Source organism: Hemicordylus capensis, chromosome 7 (assembly GCF_027244095.1).
Source record: "Hemicordylus capensis ecotype Gifberg chromosome 7, rHemCap1.1.pri, whole genome shotgun sequence".
Classification (NCBI taxonomy): Eukaryota; Metazoa; Chordata; class Lepidosauria; order Squamata; family Cordylidae; genus Hemicordylus; species Hemicordylus capensis.
In genome coordinates this window covers 36,874,683-36,900,223 of record NC_069663.1, presented here as the reverse complement: position 1 = coordinate 36,900,223, position 25,541 = coordinate 36,874,683, and the positions used below count along the sequence as shown (strand labels likewise).

Genomic DNA, 25,541 nt, shown 5'->3' with positions numbered 1-25,541 from the left:
GGCAAGTCGTATTCGAAACATAAGCAGCAGGGGGAGCAGCCTCGCGGAAACTAACAATCCCACCCCCCCGAAGCAACTTTCTTACGCTGGATATACGACATCCTCGCTCTATATCGCAGCAATTAAATTTGAAACAAGGCACTGGAAATGTGAACAGCACCAGGCTGTCCACATAGGGACTGCGGTGTCCCAACGCAGGAAGTGTGGAAGCACACTTCCGAGATACGACATGATCTCGTTGCAGGATCTAATCTAGAAAGCGTCCAGGATAGGGCTGAGAGAGATTCCTGCCTGCAACCTTGGAGAAGCTGCTGCCAGTCTGTGCAGACAATACTGATCTAGATGGACCAACAGTATGGCTCAGTATTTGGCAGCTTCCTATGGCCCTTTGTAGAATTGCACTTCTTTGGAACTGTACATTTTGTGTCTGGTTGCACGTTTTTATTAAAAAGCCCTGTCAGACAACATGAGAGGAGGTCACGATCTAACTGCATCAGATGCCAGGGTAACTTGTTCCTCTTCTAGGAGAGGAGAGCTAGCCTTGTGGAAGCAAGCATGACTTGTCCTCTTAGCTAAGCAGGGTCCACCCTGATTGCATCTGAATGGGAGACTCAATGTGTGAGCACTGCAAGAGATTCCCCTCCGTGGATGGAGCCGCTCTGGGAAGAGCAGAAGGTTCTTAAGTTCCCTCCCTGGCAGCATCTCAAAGATAGGGCTGAGAGATTCCTGCCTGCAACCTTGGAGAAGCCACTGCCAGTCTGTGAAGACAATACTGAGCTAGATAGACCAATGGTCTGACTCAGTATATGGCAGTTTCCTATGTTCCTTAGCCTTCCTTGAGATTTTGAAAGCAACTATCAGTCACCCTGTCTTTCTTGTAGGTATGCCCAGAGCTGCTATGTCACACTAGAAATGTGCCCTACCAAAACTCCAGCCTTACACCCTCAGGAACCTTGAATGCTAAGAGTACTAAGACAAAGGCCACCACGGACCATGCACGGACTGACAATTAACTGGATCGGTCTGTTCCGAGCCTGATGGGCCATTCACCTTCCTATGTTCCTATGTTCCCCAGGGCATAGGAGAGCCACCCTGGCCCTTACAACTGACCTGATTGATTGATTGATTGATTGATTGGATGGCTGGTTGGTTGGTTGGTTGGTTGGTTGATTAAGTGCTTTCAAGTCAACTGACAATGGACCTGGAGGGGTCCTATCACAGTAAGGCTGCTCAGATCCCTTACTAGCTCACAGGGCTGGCCCTAGAGTTTGTGGAGCCCTTGGCGAAGTATGACTTTGGTGCCCCCGCCCATTCAGTTACAATTATATTCTGAATCATTTTAACTGTGTGCAGGGCATGCCAGAGTCATACTTGGAGGCTGGTGCTGGCTGGAGCAGGGAGAGTGGTGAGGAAAGAGAGTCTCCCTTTCACTGAGCTGGGCAGCAGGGTGGGGTGGTGGTGGTCAGCGGCAGTCTGGCGTATTTCAAAAGGTAGAATCTCCTTCCTTGCTCCTGCCCCAGCAGCCATGCAGAGTGCAACTATTTATGGCAGGGGTGGCTGCATCCGCTCCATGCCATCCCCCTCCCCCGCCAGGAATTGTTGACCTGGGTGACTGCCTGTGGCCATTCCACCAGTGGCATTCCACCAGGTCATTCCACCAGTGGCCATTCCACCAGTGGCATTCCACCAGGTCATTCCACCAGTGGCCATTCCACCAGTGGCCATTCCACCAGTGGCCATTCCACCTGGACATGCCACCAGGTCATTCCACCAGTGGCCATTCCACCAGGTCATTCCACCAGTGGCCATTCCACCAGTGGCATTCCACCAGGTCATTCCACCAGTGGCCATTCCACCAGTGGCCATTCCACCAGTGGCTATTCCACCAGTGGCCATTCCACCTGGACATGCCACCAGGTCATTCCACCAGTGGCCATTCCACCAGGTCATTCCACCAGTGGCCATTCCACCAGGACATTCCACCAGTGGCCATTCCACCAGTGGCCATTCCACCAGGTCATTTGTCAAGCGATCCATGCTCTGTATGTGCACGGAACTGCGGCAGGGAGGCTCAAAAGTGCTGCTTTAAGAGCGGGGGAGGATGCACTAACTTCTCCCACCGCTTCCCTTGCCCCACCGGCGTCCGTTTACTTGCAAGCCCATCGGGGCGGCAGTGTACCTCCCTGCTGCCCCATCGCCCCCCGTTGTCCGTATATGACCGGAAGTCTCCGACGCGCCTGTAAAGGGCCTCCACACCGGTTCCGTGCACATCCCTAATCGCTGCCTGCCCTCGGAATGGGCACGCTCTCTCCCCTTCCCGCCACTCTTCTCTCTTCCCTTCCCACCGTGTCGCTTTGATTGCCAGCCAATTTGGATTCGCTGCACAGCGCTTAGCAGAATGTTTAGCAGGGATGAGCTGAAACGGCTCACAGTTTGGGGAGAAGAACTCTCATTGCAGGCATTTGGGGAGCATTTGTCAGCTGTCAGTGAGTTTGGCCTTTGCACAGACATCCGATGCAGGCAGCAACACGCTCCCACCGCAAAGGCGTCTTTCAAAAGCACAATCAAATTCTTGGCGTGCGATTCCACGCCGGCTGGGGTCTTTTGTGCTGGAACACTGGAAGCTGCCAATCCCAGATGGAGGAGAGAGAGATGGAGCAAAATGCGATTTCCAGATGTTCCCAGTGTCCCGAGGTTCACTTCACACTCCTTTACTCTCCCGCTGATATCCAGAGAGAGAGAGATAGATGGGGAGCACCCGATGTGACTCCTCCGATAGGAAACAAAGGGGGAGCGAGGGCCTTGTGTCGAGAGGATCTGCTATGTTGCAATCTTGACATATGTTGACACATTCACAAGACTGGTTTAGCACATGCTAGAAGAGTCAATATTGACTTGTTACTGTTGGGAAACTGACTGTTGACTCCAACTTGGGGGTGAGGGGGCGGGAACAAGACTGCGTGAATCCACCCTCTTTGGAATAAATTAGGCAGCTCATTTACCCTCACCATATCTTAGAAACAGGCATCGGCACATCCACTTGTGGGCTGTGTGCCTGTGGGCTTCTTAGAGGCATCTGATGGGCCACTGTGTGAAACAGGATGCTGGATTAGACAGGCTTTGGGCCTGATCCAGTGGGGCTCTTCTTATATTCCCTTGCCAGCTTGCCAGTGACGTGTGGCCCAGTCCTCTGGAGAGCAGGACACCCAGCACCACAGGGTCTCCTCCTCGGACTTCCATTTTCGAGAAGGTAAGAAATAGCAGGAATCCTTGCTGAGCAGCCAGAGAGGGCTCCCACTGTTTCTTATCCCCCCCACCCTCCACAACCCAGTACAATTGCAGAAGACTCTCCTAAGCTCCGCCTATGTGCCAGAAAAGGATGTGTGGAAAGAGAGTGGATTGGTGGCAACCCCAGCTGGTGAGCTAAGCCCTAATTTGTGGGTCCCTGTTATAACCACGGGCCTTTCCGGTTGTGGCCCCTCGGCTTTGGAATGCCCTCCCCAAAGAGCTTCCCCATGCTCCCTCCCTCAATGTTTTTTTTAAAAATTAAAAACACATTGAGGTGAGTCTCACGATTGGTGAGACTCGCTGAAATGAGGTTTGGGGGAGAGCGGGATCAGCCCGCTCTCCCCGCAGACGAGCACTGCTGCAGTCCTGGGTGGCTGGAACAGCTGCCCACATGAATGCCGGCTCCATCCCGGAAGTTCCAGGATGCCCTGTGCAAGCGCCATAATATGACCACAATACCCTGGGTTAGCAGAGCGCTCACTCCACTAACCTGGGCTAAGGAGGAGGGGTAGGTGAGCGTGTGACCCACTTTGGGGAAACCAGGCTCACCTGCGAGCCCGGTGGTTCCCATGGACTACAGGTTAAGCTCCCTTAGCCCACTTTCCACTGATCGTGAGAATCGCCTCATCTTTTTAAAGAGGCTTCTTAATGTTTTCTCTGCTACTTATATCTGGAATATAAGAACATGAGAACAGCCCTGCTGGATCAGGCCCAAGGAAGCCCATCTAGTCCAGCATCCTGTTTCGCACAGTGGCCCACCAGATGCCGCTGGAAGCCACAGGCAGGAGTTGAGGGCATGCCCTCTCTTCTGCTGCTACTCCCCCGCAACTGGGACTCAGAGGCATCCTGCCTTTGAGGCTGGAGGTGGCCTGTAGCCCTCCGACTAGTAGCCGTTGACAGACCTCTCCTCCATGAAGTTATCCAAACCCTTCTTAAAGCCATCCAGGTTGCTGGAAGGCTCTTTAGTTTTCATAGTTCTCAGCTTTTATGAATAACTTTTAATTTGGAACAGTTTTTAAAATTGTAATTTTAAATCTGGCTTTAACCTGTTCTTTTAGCTTGTTTAACTCAGTTAATTTTACATTGTATCTATGTTATTAATGTTGTGAGTCGTCCTGAGCAGTAGTGTGTAGAGGAGGGGAGAGGTATAAATATTTCAGATATATAAATAAGCAAGCAAGCACCTAAAATCAGGGGCTGTACAATGTATCTTCTAAATAATAGTCTCATTTTTCAGAGCCACAATCTAAAATGGACTGATTACATTACGGTAGCAGCTTGTTCACCTGGCCTGGAGCACCTTCCTTATGAGGCGAGGCTACAACGTCTGAGGCTCTTTACGTCCGAGAAGTGGCGACTAAGGGGAGACATGATCGAGGTGTATACAATTATGCATGGAGCAGAGAGGGTGGACGGAGAAATTTCTCTCTCTCACACACAGCACTAGAACCAGGGGTCATCCCATGAAAATGAAGGTTGGGAAATTTAGCAATGACAAGAGGAAGTAATTTTTCGCACAGCCCATAATTAATCTATGGAATTCTTTGACATGGGATGTGGTAATGGCCACAGATGGCTTTGAAAGGGGCTTAGACAAATTCAAACACACCTTAAGTGGCGCAGCGGGGAAATGCTTGACTAACAAGCAGGTATGTTTCCCAGACTATGGGGAACACCTATATTGGGCAGCAGCGATATAGGAAGGTGCTGAAAGGCATCATCTCAGACTGCGTGGGAGGAGGCAATGGTCAACCCCTCCTGTATTCCATCAAAAGAAAATCACAGGGTTCTGTGTGCGCCAGGAGTCGAAATCGACCTGATGGCACACTTTACCTTTACCGTAGCCAATTTTAACTAAAGGTAAAAGGTAAAGTTGTGTCTTCAAGTTGGTGTCGACTCCTGGTAACCACAGAGCCCTGTGGCTGTCTTTGGTAGAATACAGGAGGGGTTGACCATTACCTCCTCCCATGCAGGATGAGATGATGCCTTTCAGCATCTACTTCTATCGCTGCTGCCCCATAGAGGTGTTTCCCATAGTCTGGGAAGCATACCAGCGGGGATTCGGACCGGCAACCCCTGGCTTGTTAATCAAGTCATTTCCCCGCAGCGCCATTAGGTAGCTCAATTTTAATTAGGGAGGGCAAATTTTAAACAGGAGGCTGCAACTTCAGGGTATGTTTGTTTGTATGGGAGGGGTATTTTGGCTCGAGCATACAAGTGCAATAGGAAACGAAATCAAAACATAATAATAAAGATGGTCTTCGTTGCTTTTTAGCAATGACTGGCCATTTTTGTTGATTAAATAATTTTCTCACATGTCCTGCAATATCTCAGAAAGGTGTCTATACAGAGGTTTTGCTAGTATACAAACCTATTTAAATGTAACCAACCCATGAATTGCCTAAAAGGCAGATGATTCATCACCTAAATATCCGTTGATCGGTTGAGAGGCTTCCTTAAAAGGTTCCATAAGCATCACTTCAATACAAAGCAAGATCAGAATTGGTGGGTGGAAAAGTCTCTCCCTTCTTTGGCTCTTTGCAAAGCAGAGCTTCAAGACCTTCACCTCCAAAGTAAACCAAGTCTTGTGAAGTACAAAAAGCACTGAAAGGGCTCCGAATCATTCAAGCAGAATTTGTGCTTCATTCCAGCAATGCTTTCATGGAGGAGAGGGGTCTTGCAGTAGCAAGCATGAATTGTCTGCTCTCTTCCATGAAAGTATTGTCGGAATGAAGCACAGATTCTTTGCTAAGCTGGGCCTGCCCTGTTTTGCATTTGGATGGGTGACTACATTATGGCACTGTCTGCCATAAGATATTCCTCTTAGGGGATGGGGCCATAACTCGGTAGAAGAACATCTGCAAGTTTGCATGCAGAAGGTCCCAGGTTCACTCCCTGGCAGCATCTCCAGGTAGGGCTGGGAAAGACTCTCCTTGGAGAGCTGCTGCCAGTCAGTGTAGACAATACTGAACTATATGGACCAATGGTCTGACTTGGTATAGGGCAGTTTCCTATGTCCCTATGTTTATTGAGTCATGCCTATGTTTGAGGCAAGAAGAAATTATATCGTCTGAAATCCTTTGGGAGAGATCCCAGTTTGAGCAGCAGAGGGGCAATTCTGTAGCAGTTACAATAATTTCCTGGGGAGGCAGCAGAGAGAGTTAGGAACATAGCAATAGCAATAGCACTTACATTTATATACCGCTCTATAGCTGGAAGCTCTCTAAGCGGTTTACAATGATTTAGCATATTGCCCCCAACATTCTGGGTGCTCATTTTACCGACCTCGGAAGGATGGAAGGCTGAGTCAACCTTGAGCCCCTGGTCAGGATCGAACTTGAAACCTTCTGGTTACAGGGCGGCAGTTTTACCACTGCGCCACCAGGGGCTCTTAGGAAGCTGCCACATACCAAGTCAGGTCATCTAGGGAACTCGGAACTTTCTGTATGCACGCATGCAGGCGCTCTTCCCAGAGTGGCCCCATCCCCTAAGGCGAATATCTTGCAACGCTTATACCTGTAGTATCCCATTCAGGTGCAAGCCAGAGTATACCCTGCTGAGCAAAGGGGACACCAAGTATTTTACTCCGGGACCATTTCCAGACAGCAAGCCTTACCGCAAGGCTTTACAGAGAGTTCAAATTTGACAAATAACCTGACCCCAAAAGTGGGTGTTTTTTTTTACCCCAGACGGGCTAGTCTCAATGGAAATCCTGAATTGTGCGTGAAGTGCTCCCTGGTATCTCGCATGGCCTTTGGCGTGAATCTGGCCGATGTGCGAATGCACATGCTCCATCCTGAGCTAAAAGGCCTGTCTGGAAATGCTCCCGTTTTCAAAGATGCTCATTTACACATAGAATCATCATCGCATTTTAGAGTTGGAAGGGTCCTCCGAGGTCTTCTACTCCAACCCCCAGCTCCTTGCAGGAAACTGCCACCCCTGACACAGAGGGCCACCCAGCCTCTGCTTGGAAACCTCTCAACCAGTTATAGGCAACCTTGGCCCTCCAGGCATTGCTGAACTACAATGCCCATCATGATGGGAGTTGCAGTTCAACAACGCCTGGAAAGTCTAGGCTGCTCTAGATCAGGGGTTCTCAACATTGGGTCCCCAGACATTATTAGACTTCAACTCCCATAATCCCCAACCAAAGGACACTGGGGCTGGGGATTATGGGAGTTGAAGTCGTGCAAGCTGTTTTGATGGAGTTGCCTCAGTGCCATTTTGGAGCCAGCGTGGTGTAGTGGTTAGAGTGCTGGACTAGGACCGGGGAGACCCGAGTTCAAATCCACATTCAGCCATAAAACTAGCTGGGTGACTCTGGGCCAGTCACTTCTCTCTCAACCTAACCTACTTCACAGGGTTGTTGTGAAAGAGAAACTCAAGTATGTAGTACACCGCTCTGGGCTCCTTGGAGGAAGAGCGGGATATAAATGTAAAATAATAATAATAATAATAATTTTCATGGGCTGACCTCCTGACTAAATTACTCATTGGAAGACCTATTGGAATTAAGTAGTCCTTTAGGGCAGGGATCCTCAACATTGGGCCCCCAGATGTTCTTGGACTTCAACACCCATAATCCCCAGCCAAAGGCCACTGGGCCTGGGGATTATGGGAGTTGAAGTCCAAGAACATCTGGGGGCCCAACGTTGAGGATCCCTGCTTTAGGGTAACTCAGGAGTAGACTTGTGGAGAAGACAAGTAGACTTGTCTGTTATTTTCCACTTCACTGTTCTTTGGCCAGTTCAAGGGATGGGTTCAGAACTCAGTGATGAAGCTCACGTTTCTCGGGCAGAATTCCTCCCATCTCCAGGTAGGGCTGGGAGAGATCCCTGTCCAGCAAAGGTCACTGAGTGGATTTATTTATTTTTGCATTTCTATCCTGCTCTTCCTCCAAGGAGCCTGGAGCAGTCTACATGGTTATCTTTTATCCTCACAACAACCCTGTGAGGTAGGTTCGCCTGTGATACAAGCGACTGGCCCAGAGTCACCCAGTGAGTTTGACGGCTGCCTGAGTTGGGATTTGAACTTGGGTCTCCCCCAGTCCTAGTCCAACACTCTAACCACTACACCACATGGGCTCTCTTATCTAATGGCAGAGAGAAGTTTCAAACCAGAGATTTCCTAATGCAGAGATTCCCAGCCTTGGGATCCCAGGTGTTATTGGACTACTATTGGACTACCAGATGTTAATGGTCAAAGGCCATTGTGGCAGGGGCTGATGGGAGTTGTAGTCCAACGTCTGGGGACCCATGGTCAAGAAACTTGGTTCTCAGATTCTCATATTCCCATTTCTCCACCTTGGAATAACTTTTTTGCAAGTATCTAAATCAAACAATAAAAAAAGACAATTTCTCAATGAATGCAAAGAAGACGCAGCCACAGCGAGAGGCACAAAAGCAGCAACAAACAGCACTGAAACATCTCCAATGTTTGTCAAGGTGAGTATTTTTCCATAATTTGTTCCGCTGCATCAAGATGTGCTATTTTGAAGCAAGTTTCAAAAATAGAGAATGTTCAGCACAACCCTAATATTAAACCCTCCAGATCCTGGCCATATGGAGTTCTGTTCGACTAGGGGCTGTGCAGCAGGCAGGGTGGCAGATGGGCGTAGAGGGACACTAGGGGGATGACAAGGAAGCGGAGAGACAGTCGCTCAGTGGCAGAGCACTTGTTCTGCAGGCCGAAAGCTGCATCTCCAGGGAGGGCTGGGAAAGGACCCCTTCTAAAATCCCAAAGGGCTGCTGCCGGCCAGTGTCGACAATACTTAACTAGATGGCCGGGCGGTCTGACTCAGTATAAGGCAGCTGCCTGTGTGGAATTGCTTGTGATCTGAACATTACAAGGAAGCAGATTTAAGCTAGACATCAGAAAGCATTTCCTATGAAGAGCTGTTCGACAGTGGAACTGCCTGCCTCATGCCGTGGGGTGGGCTCTTCTTCCCTGGAGGTTTCCAAAGAGAGGTGGGCCAGATATTTGTCCGGGGTGCTGCAGGAGATTTCTGCACAGAGCTAGGGGCTGAATGAGAAGACCCCCAAGCAGTGCTCTCCCTAGTTTTTTTTCCATCTGTGTGCGGAATGAATTTTGTTCGGTATCAAGGCAGTGTGTGTGCACGTGCATTCAGAGTGGGGCCTTCCTGATTCAACCTGAGCGGGATCGAAAATGAATTGAGCGGACATCAAATACCGTGTGAGTGTGCACGCCTGAGAGGGAACACTGTCCACAAGGTCCCTCTCAGCTCTATGCTTCTGCAGATTGGAAGGAAAGGGACACCAGCCCTGTTAGTGATGGGTGTACTGGGGGGTCTTGTCCTCATCTCAGGGTCCTGGATGTATCCCAGTCCTCCCAGTCCTGGCGCCAGCTTGGGCAACATATGCCTGCCCAGCCTGTCCAACCTTCCGGAGGACGGCCCTGCCACATGGCACAAGGACAAGCTGCCCATGGAACGAAGAGGAATTAATTTGTACCAGCGATGAGTTCATCTGCAATTGGACTGACTCCGAGCAGGTTAATGATAGCAATGCCTCCTTTGGCCGGCCTCTTTCTAGCCTCTCCTCGACATCCCCCCCGTAAAGCCTTGGATGCTGCCTAATGAAACCAGACACATCGTTTCTCTCCTCGCCCTCGCCCTCTCCCGCCGCCCCTCTCTGCACACACGCAAATGGCAAATGCCGAACCGGAGAACTGATCCTGATGCGGTTTCTAATCAGACTCCAATTCAGATCTTGCCACCCGGCTCGCTGGGACGATACAAGGGGCCTTTTGTTCGGCGGTTGCCCGAGCCGGCCCGCACTCATTATCCCTTTGAAATGCTCCTTGTTGCTCATGCAAATGTGTTGAATGTGCTGGGAAATTAATAATATCCTTGCGATCCGGGGAGAAACAATGGCAGCAGCCGCTAACAGCTGGGGGGGGAGGGATGGAGAAGCCCGCATCAGCAAAGCTGCCCTGAAACTATTTCGATAGATAGGTCAGGCTGGGGAAGTTCCATTCAGAGATGACTGCAGGTGTGTCACAGCCAGTTCCTCACATAGGGAGGGGAATGAAGCACGCAGGAGGGATCAGGGCCGGTGGGGCGGGGGAGAGGACACAAAGCCCATTCTCTTAACCAGGGGAGGAGGAGTGCCTAGTCCCCGGTTCGTCTGGTGGCGACTCCGAGGCGGGCCTTCTCCGTAGCTGCTCCTGGGCTGTGGAAGGGACTCCCGGCAGAAATCTGCCATCTGGATTCTTTACTGACCTTCAGGAGAGCCCTTAAAACCTATCGGTTTGGCCTGGCCTCCCAGGGTTTTTAATTTGTTGTAATTGTTTTAATGCTCTAACCTGGTTTTCAGGGTTTTAATTGTTCTGAGTGCTTAATTATTTTTTTTTTAAAAAAAGATGTTTTAATAATTGTTAATTGGTGCTGATATTTATATTTCTGTTGTAATTGTTATTGGTTTTAATGGTTTCGGTTTTAATTGTAAACCGCCCTGAGCCATTTCAGAAGGGCGGTACAAAAATTAACCAAACAAATAAATAAATAAGATCAGAAAAATAAACAGATAGATAGATAGATAGATAGATAGATAGATAGATAGATAGATAGATAGATAGATAGTCCTGCGTGCTCCTGAGAAATGGCCATGTGCTGGCAAAAGTAGAGGCAGGAACAGAGGCATAGCTATAATGGAGCAGATGGGTTCAAAGTACCCGGGGCCCCCAGCTCCTGAAGGCCCCCCAGCTCCACCCTTCCCTATTTTCTTTATCATCTCCCTCACTCCAAGGGGCCACCAGGGAGAGGGGCAAACACAGGCCCCCCTCTTCCCTAGCTAGGCCCCTGGGTAGGAGGACAGGAAAGTGATCCTGTGCTTGCTGCAATCTGGGTAGGATAGCACAGGAGGCTTCCTCCATCCTCGATACGAAGCTGAGTAGACGATGGATGTTGGCTATCGCTGTCCGACCCATATGGCAGCTAGCACATGGTCCCTTTCCCATCTTCCTACTTCGACTTTTGCTAACATGCAACCAGTTCTTGGGAATGAGCATAAGGCTTGGTGCCCATATGGACACCAAGATGGATGCTCTTCCTTCCCATCTTTTGATCGTGGGGATGGGCCCAGTATCAGGGCCTTGAAGAGCCAATCCATACAGTACTGGAAAAGCTGTGGGGAGTACTTCCTGTGGCTGCTTCCCACATCTCACCCTGGAGTCACAGCCAGGCTGGAGGCAAGACCACATCAGGGCTTAGAAGAGCTGCAGATGCAGATCCTCTAGACAGACTTCTCACTTGCAACTTCCAACATGGCTTCAGCAGGAACATAGGGATGGAGGGACCACATGGGTGGGGCAATCTCAGGGTCAGCTGGGATCTGAACTGGGACTCTTTTGGTTTGAGTACTGGGGCCTCTGGTGGTACTGGGGCCTCTGATGGGGAGTGGAAGGTAGAAGGAGCAGTATTGATCTCATGGGTCCAAGCATGCCTCCACTTTTGAGGTCGCTGATGGGCTCTTTCTGACCTACGTATTTATTTGAGCATTTGTTTATACCCTCCAGAGGGCTCAGGGCAGCATACAAGCGACTGGAGTGGAGAGCTGGTCTTGTGGTAGCAAGCATGACTTGTCCCTATAGCTAAGCAGGGTCTGCCCTGGTTGCATATGAATGGGAGACTTGATGTGTGAGCACTGCAAGATATTCCCCTCAGGGGGTGAAGCCGCTCTGGGAAGAGCAGAAGGTTCCAAGTTCCCTCCCTGGCAGCATCTCCAGGACAGGGCTGAGAGAGATTCCTGCCTGCAACCTTGGAGAAGCCGCTGCCAGTCTGTGAAGACAATACTGAGCTAGATAGACCAAGGGTCTGACTCAGTATATGGCTGTTTCCTATGTTCCTATGACTGCCTTCTCTTTCACCCTCAGAACTACCCTGTGAGGCAGGGAAGGAGGCATGTTTATTGAGTGGCCCAAGATCAGCCAGTGGGATTCATGGCTGAGATGGGATTCGAACTCAGGTCTCCCTGGTCCAAGTCAGCTGCTCTAACCATTAAATCACAGGAAGGTCTGGATTATGACGAGGGTTGCCAGGTCTCAGGGTCTGACCTGAAGTTTTAGGAGGCTAGTGTAAAGTTTCTCACCATTTCCATGGGGAGAAGTAAAACTGCAGGATGTGGGGCCAGGATAAAGGCTGCTGATAAGTAATGTTTCCCCTTGGTTGGGCTGACTTTGCAATTGGCTCCTTGCCACAGCTCATCAGGCTCTTCCTCCACCTAGCCATATGCCATTCTCTGTGCATCTGGGTAAATGGTGTGCCTGCATAGAGCCCACCCCTAAGGAGGGAGGAGCAGCTGGAGTGGGGCAGCCAGCCCAGGGCCCTTTCCCAGTCCAAAGGCTTGACCCAGGTTGCAGCCTGAGCCGGCCACTGGGAGACCCCAGACCCATTCCTCAATGAACTGCCCTCTTCCACACCCTCAGACTCCCCCAAGCCTGCACGCCAGTGCCAGCAATGGGTCAGGAGGGAGTACAGCCCCCTTGCTGAGGCTAAGCAGGTCTTACTGTGGTCAGTGCCTGGATGGGAGACCCACATACTCCGCCCGTGGGGATGGGGCCATAGCTCAGTGGCAGAGCGGCTGCTTGGCATACAGGAGGTCCCAGGTTCAATCCCTGGCAGCATCTCCAGGTAGGGCTGGGCAAGGCGCTTGCCTGAACCCTTGGTCTGACTTGGCATAAGGCCGTTTTCTGTGTTTCTATGGCAGAGTGAAGACGCGCAAGGCTCCAGCCCAAGACTGCCCCTTTTAATAACGCTGGTCTCTAGGCATGGAGGCAGAACTTGGGAGGTGTAGTCTCAGCCTGGATAGGGTTGCCATTTCCCCCGGATTTCCGGGTAGTGCCCGGATTTTAAGCAAGTCATGTGGATTACTTAGCCTGACCAGATTTGTTCGGATTCCTTCCTTCCTTCCTTCCTTCCTTCCTTCCTTCCTTCCTTCCTTCCTTCCTTCCTTCCTTCCTTTCTTTCTTTCTTTCTTTCTTTCTTTCTTTCTTTCTTTCTTTCTTTCTTTCTTAGCTAATCTCTAGCCCTGGTAAAAATGGAGTTATGGAGCAAAACGTGCGGTCACTATTCTGCTCAACCACTGGACTTCCAGCAAGGCAGGTAAAGCACAGGAGGCTGTCTGGGAGAGATTCACAATCAGTAATTCCCTAAAGAATGTTACCTTTGTTTTTTGTCAGCAGGGGATCTCTATAGGGCAGTTGAGAGGCTAGCTTGATTTTGATGCAAATCACTGCCTACCTGAGTATTGTAATGTTTAAGGTTTTTGGCTTCATAATGCAATCTATTCTATGCATTAATTGCTGTTACGGGGAAAAGTGCCGGGGTGGGGGTGGGAATCCGATTGGGACAGCCGCACTGCTGGGAGGAGAACATAAGAACATGGGAAGCTGCCTTCTACTGAGTCAGACCCTTGATCCTTCTAGCTCTCGCTACACTGACTGGCAGCCGCTCCTCCAAGGTTACAGGCAGGAATCTCTCTCAGCCCTATCTTGGAGATGCTGCCAGGGAGGGAACTTGGAACCTTGCATGCAAGCATGCAGATGCTCTTCCCACAGCAGCCCCATCCCCTAAGAGGAATATCTTACAGTGCTCACATGTAGTCTGCCATTCAAATGCAAACCAGGGTTGACCCTGCATAGCAAAGAGGATAATTCATGCTTGCTACCACAAGACCAGCTCTCCTCCTTAAGGAGGGCTTTAACCCTTTGCACCTCATGGTTTTACGGCCAAAAATTGCCACCACCCTGACAAGCAGCTATTTGTTCGGGAAGGTACCATTTGCTGCTTTTTTAAAGCGGGGAAGCCACCCAGGAGACAATGACTTATTTAACATCTTGCCTAGCTCAGTCCTTGGGGTTTGGTCCTTGGGAGATGTGGCAGCCCTAATTACAAGCCATAATCAGCAGAGAACCTCAGCATTGCTCTAAAAACTAATCTGCTTATTTAGGGTCTGAGAAAACGCCGTCGCTTTCCTACGTGTTAAATGAATATTGAAAGAGAAAATCAGACAGGGCCATTTTCACCCATGTGCAAAGTGTGAATTAAGGCACTCTGTCCCCTCTGACTTTCACTCCGCAGCCTTGTCCAGCCTCCCTTTCCTTCATCAACCGCAAGGATGCTGAAATGTGCACCACTGTGGTGAACTCCACGGAAGAAGGAAAGCTTTCCGTGGCAGGGAGAAACGCAAGGCGCAGCTTTTAAGCATCCCCCGTGGGGCTTCATATCAATTGTGATTTCTGCGCTGCTGCTGTGTTATCCCTGTCTGGGTGGATTTTAATTAGTTTGTTCCTAGATTGGGTTTTACAGCTTTGATGTTTCTTAATTGTGTAGAGTTTTGTCAGCCGCCTTACGCTTAGCGGGAGGTGGGGTACACCACATTCGAAAATAAATAAGGAAAGGTCTGGACCCACAACAAAATATATCCCTGGTATGCATGTGCTGTTACCTAAGTCTGTGTCTGGGCATGGTGAAAGCCCATTTTCCCCTCAGGAGCAGAAGGGGTTGTGACGGTCTTGAGGGGGCATTTCTCAGGCTGAGAAACTTCCCAGTCTTTTTGTCCAAGCTCTCTTTCTCTCCTTCCCCCACTCCTTGCCACTACCTCCGCCAGCCTGGTTGTCTGTTCAGTGCCCCTGAGTCTGCAAACATTCTGTTCCACTGAGTTACACTGGGACAATTGGGGGGGGGTGGATTTTGCTCCTCTTCAGATCCCCCACCCCCCGATTTTTGTGAAACTGACATATCTGCTGACCTCAAGTCTGCAATCTGCCAGTACCTCCCTCTCTCACCTGCAGGTGATCCAGCTATATATCCAGAAGGATTGTAACATTTCCAGCTCTTTCACAAGATGGTAAGCCTGAAGGAAGATGGGTTTATTTTGTTGCATTGTTAACAGAGCAATCCAAACGGTAGATGCGGGCAGGAAAAGGTAGTGGAGTAGTTTTGTTCTATAGTCCGCATCCCGCCCGCCCGACTAGAATCCCAGTGGCCCACTGCTGTGTTTTACATTGCAAAGCAAGAGTGCCTACTCAGACTCTTTTAACAGTGAAGGCATAACTTAGCTGTGTTAAGTGGCCCTGACTCTGCACTCTTGCTTAAGAACATGCTCTACGAAGTGCAAAATCAGCTCGGCAGCCAGGAGGCCTGTGGTCGCTCTACAGCAATTGGCAGTGGTCCGCTGGGGTAGTGTGTGTGTGTGTAATTTCTGCCCGCCCCTTGTTTAGAGGACAGGGAAGAATGGAAAGGCAGGTTCTATTGCAAAGGTTGTAAGCATCGGGGCCTCTATTTTTTTCCAACTGAGAATGGCTTTTGTTCTGGGCAGCAGTATCAAGACAGGGAGAAAACTGCGGGGAGAGCGGGCTACGCCTGCTCTCCCCGCAGACGAGTGGGCAGGGAGCCCAATGGTCTGACTTGGTACATGGCAGCTTCCTATGTTCCCCATCTGAGTCCTGCCTCTGTCCCAAACTTGCCAGGTGGACTTAAATAAGATGCTCCCACCCTCAGCATTATTTTATTTTATTTTATTTTATTTATTTATTTATTTATTTATTTAGTTGATTGATTGATTGATTGATTGATTTTTAAATAAATCAAAGAAAGAAATAATGCAGAGGGAGGGAGCATCTTATCTAAGCACCTGGCAAGTTTGTGGCTTCCAATTAGGCATTAGGCTTCCAATTACTGTCCTACTTGATAAGACTGATGTAAGAATCCTAGCAAGGGAATATATATATATATATATATATATATATATATATATATATATGCCTTTCATTTCAAGAAGTCTTGTTCCTTGTACCAGGGTTCCTTGTACCAGTCCATAGGAATATAGGAACATAGGAAGCAGCCTTGTACTGAGTTAGACCATTGGTCCATCAAGCTCAGTATTGTCTAAACAGACTGGCAGCGACTTCCTCAAGGTTGCAGGCAACTCTCTCAGCCCTATCTGGAGATGCTGCCAAGGAGGGAACGTGGAACCTTCTGCATGCAAGCAGGCAGCTGCTCTTCCCAGGTGCTCATCCACTAGGGGAAAGAGCTTACAGTGCTCACACATGTCATCTCCCATTCAAATGCAAACCAGGGTGGACCCTGCTTAGCAAAGATGACAAGTCATGCTTGCTTCCACAAGTCCAGATTTCCCCCCTAGGCAGAACGAGGCAGTTGCCTCTGGTGCCACTTGTTCAGGGGTGCAAAAACAGTGCCAGAATACAGGACTGCCAATTATTTTCTCTCCTCCTCTTGTATTGTAAGTAAGAATGTAATATGCAATGCTGCGCCTTGCTCCCCAGAGGGCCTGCACATTCTTCACCCCAAAATATAGTCTTTGCACCTCAGCCCCCGAAAAACATCTAGTCTCATCAGCTGCACTCCCTTTCTTGAAGATCAATTGCCTGCCTCCGCATTCCTTTCCAAAAAGAAATGGTCTCAGGCTGGATTTCCACATTAACAGCAGGATCTTTTTATCTTGGAAGTGTTAGAGTTTTGCCCCCATAAATGACTGGGAACTCTCTCCCACCGTATCCTCTCTCCCTCCGTTTCTGTATCCATATCCTCCCGAACTCCCTCCTACCATATCCTCAAACCAGCATGGGCTAGTCATTCACTGGTCATCCACCTAGACTGGTCATTTGACCCCATGAACGAGCAGCCCATGCAGTTCCAGTTAAAGGCGGAGCTCTGCCCTTCTCAGCTGCGGCGGGGCGGGGAGGGGGGGCACCAAAGTCAAACTTCACCTCGGGAGCCAAAAACACTAGGGCTGGCCATGCCTTGTACTTTTAAAGGTTCTCGTAATAGAATCCCCGGATATTGCAGGACTACATCTCCCATCATCTTCATCTTTGGCCAGTGTGGCTAGGGATGATGGGAGTTGTAGTCCAGCGACATCTGGGGATTCAAGTTTGAGAACCCCGGGTTTGCAGAGTTTCTGATTTTCATTTTAAAGCCCAAGGGTTGATAATTATATTGAGTGGGGTGTGTGTGTGGAATAGAAGGTTCATTTCTAAACAGAGAAATGGTAGCAGGGGGTGTGGAGTTCATGCCTGTCTGGAAGGGATGTGCCTGAGAAATCTCTCCCTCTCCTTGCCGCTTTCCAAAATTCCAGGGGTTTGTAGCAGACAGTGTTGTTACCTAGAGATGTGCAAACAAGTGTGGCTGTTCCGGGTCGATCCGAACCACCCTCTGTTTGGTCCGACCCCGGACTGAACCCTGCCCCCCAGCCAGTTCCGGGGCTTAACGATTTTTTGAAAATCATGTCCCCCTTCCAACTTACCCCCTCTGGGGGAGTTATCCGAGGTGGGGGGTGGGGATTCCCCTCCTCCCACCAGCTTCCTTTAGTCCCCAAATCATCATGCCAGGCCACACAGGGGCCCTTTGCACAAGCGCAGCAGCCTCCAAAATGGCCACCGCATGGTGGGAGGGAGGCCTGAAAATGGGCCGAAGAATGGCCAAAGGGTCAATTTTGGAACTAAGGGAGGCCAGCGGGGGGGGGACCTCTGTGGACCCTGCCGCCACCTCGGATAACTCCCCCGGAGGGGATAACTTTGGAAAAAAATTAAAAACAAAGAAAAAGCTTGCAACACCCCCCCCCTCAACCAAACCGGTTGGGGTGTGTGTGCTGGACCGAACTGGCCCAGTCTAGTTTGGGTCCTGTTCAGACTCGAACCGAAACGGACCAGCCAGTTCTCCGTGCACACCCCTATTGTGACCCAGGAGTGAAAGGAAGATATTCTGCACATGCTCAGAGGCATGCCCTTCACTCCTGGATTGCAGGTTTCAAAGTGGGGAATTGGCACTGTAAATAGTTTCCGGGCTTGTGCCCGGCTTGGATGAGCCCCTGTGAGGAAACAGAAATTACCAGCCAAAGGAAATTCTGTTCCAAGAAGGAGCCTGGTGGAGGTAATTAAAAGATCAGAGTGACTTGTTCCAAGCTGTTGGTGCCAGGCAGTATGCCCGGAGGGAAGATTTTACTGGCACCTTCAATCATATCTCCCCCAAGGACTGCCAGTGGGGAACTCCCTGGGCAGAAAGGGCTTCAGCTCCAAAAGAGACATCAGTAAATTGATGGATGGGCATCTTGGAAGATGAAGGGCTGCTTTTCATCTTTTGCAGTAGAGGAAAGGGTCAGTTAGGAATATAGGAAGCTGCCTTATACTGAGTCAGGCCCTTGGGCCATCTAGCTCAGAATTGTCTACACTGACTGGCAGCGGCTTATCCAAGGTTGCAGGCAGGATCGCTTCCCAGCCTTACCTGGAGTTGCTGCCAGGGAGTGAACCTGGGGTCATCAGTTTGCAAGTCCTGTGGTGGACTAGTGTCAGGACATCCTAAAACAAATGACAGGGAATGCCCACTGAAATGCACTGGATCCTTCCAAGAGGCTATGGAATGCATGGAATTTCTGAATGGCCAATGGCCATTCGGAAATTCCATGTTTTCCTATGGCCCTTTGGAATAGACAGGCATTCCCTGTCATTGGTTTTAATACATTCCCTAGAGTACACATGATCAGACGCATATTGTCAGCCTAGTCAACTAGGAACATTGGAAACCAGCCTATTGGTCCATCTAGATCAAGACTGGCAATGGCACTCCAGATCTTGCGATGGAAATAAAATAGTCCATAACTAGCATCTAAATGCCATCAAGGAGGGGACCTGCTAAATCTCCCGTTAGGAAGTTCTATGGCCTGGGGGCTCCAAGAGAATGGCCCTTTTGTTGCGAATGTACCTCTGCAAGATGACCCCAATCATTCATCATTCATTCATTCATTCATTCATTCAATTTATATACTGCCCTTCAAAAAATGGCTCAGGGCGGTTTACAACTTGAATGGGTGGGCAGCCAGATGTCCACTAACTGATCATAGGAACATAGGAAGCTGCCATATACTGAGTCAGACCATTGGTCTATCTAGCTCAGTATTGTCTTCACAGACTGGCAGCGGCTTCTCCAAGGTTGCAGGCAAGAGTCTCTCTCAGCCCTATCTTAGAGATGAGGCCAGGGAGGGAACTTGCTAAAGAAAGAAGCTGCACATTTATTTATTTAGTTAGTTAATTTAGTACATTTATATGCCACCCTATTAAAAAAAAAGTCCCCGGGCAGTTCACAATATACGAATACGAATACGATGAGTATTTATATAATGCTTTTCAACCAAAGTTCCCAAAGCAGTTTACGTACATTAATTAATTAATTGGCAGCCTGTCCCCAAAGGGCTCACAGTCTAAAAAAGAAACATAAGAAAGACAACAGCCACTGGAGGGATGTTGTGCTGGAGTTGGATAGGGCCAGGTGCTCTCCCCCTGCTCAGTAAAGAGAATCAGCCCTTTAAAAAGGTGCCTCTTTGCTCAGTTAGCAGGGATAATCTAAAACCAATTAAAACATTCACATAATTTTAAAAATGTAAAATACATTAACACCCTCTAAAACCAAAGCTTTAAGACTATAAGCTGAAAAAACAGGTATGTTTTTAGGTCCTTCTTAAAAACCTTCAGAGAAGGGGAAGCTCTAATTTTGTTAGGAAGCACGTTCCAGAGTCCTGGGGCAACTCTAGAAATGGCCCGGTTTTGAGTTGCCACCAACCGAGCTGGCGGCAGCCGCAACCGGACCTCCCCAGATGATCTTAACAGGCAGTGGGGTTTATGAAGAAGACGGGGCTCTCTTAAATACCGTCAGACCCATTTGGAAACATTATAGGATGTGAGCAGTTGCATTTGAAGTGAGCCATTTTTTAGTCAAGTCGGTGTTGACTCCTGGCGCCCACAGAGCCCTGTGGTTGTCTTTGGCAGAATACAGGAGGGGTTTGCCATTGCCTCCTCCCATGCAGTATGAGATGATGCCTTTCAGCATCTTCCTATATCACTGCTGCTCGATATAGATGTTTCCCATAGTCTGGGAGACATACCAGCGGGGATTCGAACCAGCAGCCTTCTGCTTGTTAGTCAAGCATTTCCCCACTGTGCCACTTAAGGTGACAATTGCCTGACTATACACATTTAATGTCTAGCAAAATCCTTGCTCCCCTAATAATGTTCTCTGCCACCCCCAAACTAGTTGATCTAGAGTCGTCCCAACAATGTGCATTATTTGCTGTTTTATCTGCTTTATTATTTTTTCGATAGTATTGTTTTTTCCTAAATTGTTGCTAGCCACCTTGGGTGCCCCAGTGGTGATTCAGAAAGGCAGAATACAGAGATTTTAAATAAATAAGTCACAGCAGGAGTACACAAGCTGAGGGCCTCGGGTTCAAGGCCCTGCTGTGGGCTCAAGTCCCGACCAGTGTTTCCTCTAGGGCAGGGCTGCTCAGCTTGGGCCATCTTGCAGATGTTGGCCGACAACTCCCATAATCCCTGGCTATCGGTCACTGTGGCTGTGGATTATGGGAGTTGTAGTCCAAAAACAGCTGAGGGGAGAAAGCTGAGCAGGCCTGCTCTAAGGTATAGGAACTTAGGAATCTATGTTCCTATGGCAATATATAGCTGCCATGGACAGAGTCAGAGCATCGGTCTATCTAGCTCAGTATTGTCTTCACAGACTGGCAGCGGCTTCTCCAGGGTTGCAGGCAGGAATCTCTCTCAGCCCTATCTTGGAGATGCTGCTGGGGTGGGGGGACATGGAACCTTATGCAAGTAAGCAAGCACACAGGTGATTTCCCCAGAGCGGTCTCACCCTCTAAGGGGAATATCTTACAGTGCTAACAGGTAGTCTCCCATTCAAATGCAAACCAGGGCAGACCCTGCTTAGCAAAGATGACAATTCATGCTTGCTACCACAAGACCAGCTCACCTCCTGGATTTTAGCTCGCTTGCTTTTCCACGATGCTCGATCATTTCCTCCTCACTGGAGAGAAAGACTTTTTCACTGGGACAGAGGAAACGAGTGGAATCTCCACTAGAGTGACTTGTCCCTCAGAATCCTCCTTTTCTCTCTCAGCAGCCTCTGGTCCTGCCCTCTCTGTCAGACAGGAAACTAGCATGACCTGTCCCCTTTGCTAAGCAGGGTCCACCCTGGTTTGCATTTGAATGGGAGACATGTGTGAGCACCACAAGATATTTCCCTCAGGGGATGGGGGCCACTCTGGGATGAGCATCTGCATGCTTGCATGCAGAAGGTTCCAAGTTCCCTCCCTGGTATCTCCAGATAGGGCTGAGAGACTCCTGCCTGCAACCTTGGAGAAGCCGCTGCCAGTCTGTGAAGACAATACTCAGCTAGATAGACCAAGGGTCTGACTCGGTATATGGCAGCTGCCGGTGTCCCTGCGTTAATACCAGCAGTAATCATGGCAACAATATTACAATAGTGCTATATTATAATATAAGTGCCTGCAAGGGTTCAACTCTCATTCACTGGTGGCAAGCTTGGTTAAATAAAGGATATTCTGGAGCAGGCATCCCCAAACTGCGGCCCTCCAGATGTTGCTGAACTACAACTCCCAGCATCCGCTGGGTATGCTGGAAGTTGTAGTTCAGCAACATCTGGAGGGCCGCAGTTTGGGGATGCCTGTTCTGGAGAAAAATGGGGAAAGAGAGGAGAGCTGGTCTTGTGGAAGCAAGCATGACTTGTCCCCTTAGCTAAGCAGGGTCTGCCCTGGTTGCATCTGAATGGGAGACTTGATGTGTGAGCACTGGAAGAGATTCCCCTCAGGGGATGGAGCCACTGCTCTGGGAAGAGCAGAAGGTTCCAAGTTCCCTCCCTGGCAGCATCTCCAAGATAGTGCTGAGAGATTCCTGCCTGCAACCTTGGAGAAGCCGCTGCCAGTCTGTGAAGACAATACTGAGCTAGATGGACCAATGGTCTGACTCAGTATATGGCAGTTTCCTATGTTCCTTAGCCTTCCTTGAGATTTTGAAAGCAACTATCAGTCACCCTGTCTTTCTTGTAGGTATGCCCAGAGCTGCTATGTCACACTAGAAATGTGCCCTACCAAAACTCCAGCCTTACACCCTCAGGAACCTTGAATGCTAAGAGTACTAAGACAAAGGCCACCACAGACCATGCACGGACTGACAATTAACTGGATCGGTCTGTTCTGAGCCTGATGGGCCATTCATGGCCTGCTGGACTACTGTGAGCCAGTCTCCTGATCCAGGCTTCTGACCCTATTCCCGGCAGAAAGAGACAGGTCGCTGTGAATGACTGAACTGCATGCTCATAGCGCCATAAAAAAAACCCTCTGGTGAACTCTTGCGATTCAGAGGCAATCCTGAGATTTCAACAAGCCATGACTTTGGGGGCAGGGCATTAATAATGCAAATCGCATGTGCTTTATCAGAGTCAGGAAAGGGGAAGTAGGGGGCAGGAAGGGTTCGGAATTACTGTCAGCAAGGCGGGGGTGGGGTGGGGTGGAGGGAGTGATGGAGGCACTAATCAAAGCTGCTCTGGATTCCTGCTGAGACCAGAATAAAAAGGTCTCCACTCATCTCCTGAAGAGAAAAAACATAATCTGCATAATATATACAAGTATAATCTCTAAGGAAGGAGCTCCAAAGAATGGGGTGTGATTACAGAGGAGGGGTTCTTATCCGGGGTCTGTCCCCCGAGGATGGGATGGAGTGGAGCGACTGGGAGAGGAGTCGCACTGAAAAGTGCCACTGACCCAGGGACCTGATGACCCAGGGACCTGATGTTCTCTGTAACAGGGACTCCCAGGTGTTGCCTACAACTCCCATCATCCCTAGCCAAAGGCCACTGCAGCAGGGGATGATGGGTGTTGTGGTCAATGACATCTTAGAATCCCTATTACAGGGGAAACTGCTGGTGACCCCCTGCCTTTGGGAAACCTCCAACTGGATGGAAGGCCCTGCCAATATGCGACTCAGGAGTCATCCAAGGTCCTCTTCACCATGATTTTCCAGGTCCCTTTAAAAGTCAATGCTTGTTTCTGGAATGGGTGGAGCCAAGCTACAAAACCCAGGCTACAAAACCTAAACTAAAGGTAAAGTGTGCCGTCGAGTTGGTGTCTTTGGTAGAATACAGGAGGGGTTCACCATTCCCTCCTCCCGCGCAGTGTGAGATGATGCCTTTCAGCACTTTCCTATATTGCTGCTGCTTGATACAGGTGTTTCCCATAGCCTGGGAAAAACACCTGCGGCAATTTGAACCGGCAACCTCTGGCTTGCTAGTCAAGTCATTTCCCTGCAGGCTACAAAACCCCGCAGTTCACTAAGAAGCACTGTAGGAACAACTTCTCCTTTCTGTTGCAACACCCTCTGAATTCTCCTGATCAGCTCTGACCATGGTCCTGATCTGTTGCTCCGGGAGCTATCCAAGGTCTGGGCCTTCCTTGGGCCTCCTCCCAGAAGAGACTGTGGCAGTGTCTGGAGTCCAACAATTCCCTAGATGCTGCTGGATTGCAACCTCCATCATCCCCCACATGGCCAACAGCCATTGTGGCTGAGGATGATTGGATTTGTAGTCCAACGTCTGGGGAAATAAGGTTGGAAACCACATCAGCTCTGCTCCTTGTAAGTATGTAGCAAAGGAATGGTCATGGTGCTTGGAGTAGGATCTCCTAAAATAATCTGCAGAAGGAGTCTAGGCTGGGCAACACAGATCTGAAGATCTGACGGGCTCAGGATATTCAGTGCTTTGAGGAAGGAAGCAAAGCCTTCAATTGCACCTGGAAAGACAGCCCTGCATGTTTCACTTGGGCGGGTTATTTTTCATTTCAGCTACTAGTACGTTTGCATTGATTATGTGTTAAAAGAGCTTAACTTGTTACTAGTTCAGAGGAATGCCGTGCTACAGCTGACTCAAGACCTCGGGCTCCCACTGAAAATGGCATCCCTGCGTTATGTTTCCCCACGATATGTAGTAACCCTCAGCCCGTGATGTAATCAGCCATGTGATCCTCTGTTCACAACAGCAGCGAGCTGCTAATGCCACAGAACAGGGGTGAAGAAATGCACCACATGGTGACATCATATCAAGGGGTAAGTGCTATTCCCCCCCCGGGGGGGGGGCAGGGATCTAGAGAAGAGGGCGTCAGTTTCAATGGCAGCCCCACATCCCTGGTACCACGTTGTTCTGCCCAAAGCAAACAGGGAAGCAGTGGAGTTCTTTTCAAACTTAGTGCCAACTCATTGAAAATCAGTTAAAAAAACCTGAACAAAAATAGATTTACAAAAAGAATGCAGGTGCAATCTATTGCCGTGGCTATAGTTAGCATCAGATAACAACTCAACTGCTGCATTCTGAACCTGGTGAAGCTTCTGAACACTCTTTGAGGTTCCTGGTGTATGTCCAAACAGTTACCCAGCGGCTCAACATGAGGAATCGAAAGGCCCCTGCCTCTGGGAACTTCAACATCCTCCTAAGTGCAATCTGCCTTAAAACTATAAGAGCAAATCTCCTGGATCAGAACCACCATCCATTCATTTCGCCCAATAACCTCTTTCCACGCCCAAGCAGACTATTCCAGGGAGCAGGTTCTGGAAGCAACAACCATCTCCACTGCTTGGCCTGATATTACAAGTATACTTCCTTTAAATCTGGAAGTTCCATTCAGCCCTCCTGGCTACTCCCCATTGATAAACTTCAACTTCTGGCGTTGTCCAATCCCTTTTAAAGCCCTCTGAGCGAGCGGCGACCACCATATCTTGTGGCTGTGAGTTCCACAAGTTAATTATACGTTGAGTGAAGGAATTTTTCCTTTCGTTTATTCCGAGTCTACTGTCAATCAGTTTTGTTGGGGGGAACCCAGGTGGTAGTGCAGTGGAGAGGGACACAAATTTCTCGCCATCTCATTCATAATTTCTCGCCGGCCCATTCATACCCGTAGAAGCCTCTCTCGTGTCCCCCACCCGTCTGTCATTTTTCCCTAGCTAAAAAGCTCCAAGTGCTTTATCCCGTCCTCCTCCATCAGTGTAAAGATCATCTGAGAGCGACAGAGAACTGACTTCCCAGCCGATTGCAGCCGACTCCTTGAAGAACACATGTGCAAACTTTCGGAGGGGTCTCTTCTGCCTCCTCTTTCCTGCCAGGGACCACCTTGAATCGCCCCCAGGGCCCTTCAGTTGCCCAGGGCTCCGTTCCGCACACCACAAAACTCTCCTAAGCACCTCCCTTTGGAGAGGCCAGAGACGAGACCCGAGAAAGGGGATCGGCTCACCCACATCTCCTGGTGCCCAGAAAACGTCGCAAAGGCTGCCCCAGAAGGTGTGTGTGCAAGGCAAGCATCCCCCCACTTATTTTCTCTCCCCGCAGCCCTCGAGAAGAGACCCCCCCCCGAGGCACAACGTAG

The 25,541-nt window shown here is 49.5% G+C and overlaps 1 protein-coding gene across 5 annotated transcripts in view; it reads right to left on the bottom strand.

The window, feature by feature from the left end:
• DLGAP3 (DLG associated protein 3) overlaps nt 1-25,541 on the bottom strand; it is a 278,302-nt gene that overhangs the window by 251,351 nt on the left and 1,410 nt on the right. The window lies entirely within an intron of this gene.